This window comes from Penaeus monodon, chromosome 2 (assembly GCF_015228065.2).
Source record: "Penaeus monodon isolate SGIC_2016 chromosome 2, NSTDA_Pmon_1, whole genome shotgun sequence".
NCBI classification, from domain to species: Eukaryota; Metazoa; Arthropoda; class Malacostraca; order Decapoda; family Penaeidae; genus Penaeus; species Penaeus monodon.
The window spans coordinates 31,845,304-31,847,803 of NC_051387.1; positions in this window are offsets into that span (position 1 = coordinate 31,845,304).

Below are 2,500 nucleotides of genomic sequence, written 5' to 3' on the forward strand. Positions count from 1 at the left end.
TTCAGTGACATTTCTACTTCACGATACAAAACGGAAACGGCATGTACAGTGTAAAAACTGAATTATATGTATTATGTATTGTATAACATGCATCTAAACACTTCATATTTTAGATTTGTTCTTTTTCTTTTTGGCATCGTAGTGAAATGTCCGTCACTGTGCAACTGATAATACCCTGAGAAAAGTCTGCATTGCTCAGAACATTGCCCTTGCAAGAAATGGCTACGCTACCAGCACTACCAGAAAGGTGCTCTTCCTGCAGTATTTTTCAGTGTCTGGAAGAAAAAACAAACTATCCTTACCATTTAGGTCAGAGGTGTCAAACGCGAGGCCCGTTTTACATGATTCATTAAGATCATAACTTACACTCTTACAGTTTTTTTTCATTATTGTTTTTGTAATGAATTAAATAGCCCATGGTGTCATGCTCATGGTCCGCGGGATAATTGTCTCCCCTGGGATGATCATAAGTGGCCCGCAGGGTGAGATTTGTTAGCCTGTGAAGGAAAATAACGTCAAATACAATTTGTTACCATTAGTATCACCATTTAAAGTTTCCATGACATATATGCACGCCATACAGCTACAGAAACAATTACTTACGGCAATATATCTTGTCCCCGGCTATTTCAGGTTACAAAAGGAAGCAACATATCACTCAGTGCTTGTGCGATATTCGCTAGGGTAGATGTCAGTGGACAATAGAGCCTTCTCTTTCATTCAGTGGCATATGTATGCCTACACACACACACACACTCACACACACACACACACACACACACACACACACACACACTCACACACACACACACACACTCACACACACACACACACACACACTCACACACACCACACACACACACACACCACACCATACACCTCTTCACACACACATCCACATACAACACACACACAACACACACAACACCCATCACCCCAAACACTACACACACAACAACACAACACACACACAACACACAACAAACACACACAACACAACATCACAAACTACATACAACTATAATACACATAATATGACGAAATAATAATCTACAAAACTAAATATATATATATATATATATATATATATAATATATGTATATATTGTGATATATATATATATATATATATGTCTATGAAATATATGTATATATTTTTATATAATATATATATATTATAATATTATATATATATATGTGTGTGTATATATATATATATATATATATATATGGGGCCGCGGTGGCCGAATGGTTAGAGCGTCGGACTCAAGACTGTCACGATGGCAATCTGAGTTCGAGGGTTCGAGTCACCGACCGCCGCGTTGTTTCCCTTAGGCAAGGAACTTCACCTCGATTGCCTACCTAGCCACTGGGGGACCAAGTCAGCCCAAGTTAGTGCCGGGTAAATAGAGATGGTGACTCGGTAAAAACACCGGGCGGAAGGCAATGGCAAACCACCGCTCTAAACTGCCAAGAAAAATCATGGAAGCACATGATCGTCAAGGCTGCGGTGGTCGAATGGTTAGAGCGTCGGACTCAAGACTGTCACGACGGCAATCTGAGTTCGAGGGTTCGAGTCACCGATCGCCGCGTTGTTTCCCTTGGGCAAGGAACTTCACCTCGATTGCCTGCCTAGCCACTGGGTGGCCAAGCCAGCTCAAGTCAGTGCTGGTCCCAAGCCCGGATAAAATAAGAGAGAATGTTACCTAAAAAGGTAACACCGGCACTCTCCGTGGAAAGGAACTGGGGACCCTACCACGTACTCACTCCAAGAGCATCACAACGTGAAAACTGCAATTGAGTATCATGCTGTGACCACGGCGGCTCAGACATGAACCTACCGTTAAATGATGATGATATATATATATATATATATATATATATATATATATATATATATATATATATACATATATATGTGTATGTATATATATATATATATATATATATATATATATATATATATGAAATTAAAGTTTATTGGTCATGTAATGAGAAGTAAAAGTATTGAGAAAAACTTGCTGACAGGGATGGTGATAGGAAACAGAGGAAGAGGCAAACCGAAGACAAGACTGAGCGACAATATCAAAGATATTTGCGGGCTGTCGATGGTATAAGTGGAAAGAAAAGCGTAAGATCGAGTTTAGTGGCGAAGGATGGTGGAGAGGTCCACGGCTGCTCAAACATGAGCATACCGTTATTGATGATATATATATATATATATATATGGGTATGTGTATACAGATTAATTGATGTACATAGATATGGATCGATATAATTGTTTAAATATATATATATATATATATATATATATATATATATATATATACATGTGTGTGTGTGTGTGTGTGTGTGTGTGTGTGTGTGTGTGTGTGTAGGAGCGTACACAGCAATAAGAGACATAAAGCCAATTGTAAGCTTCAGTCTCAATACCATTATACACTCATCGAATAGAGTGACCTCTACTATCGAGGGTTGAAGTCTGCTGGAGAAGGCTATGG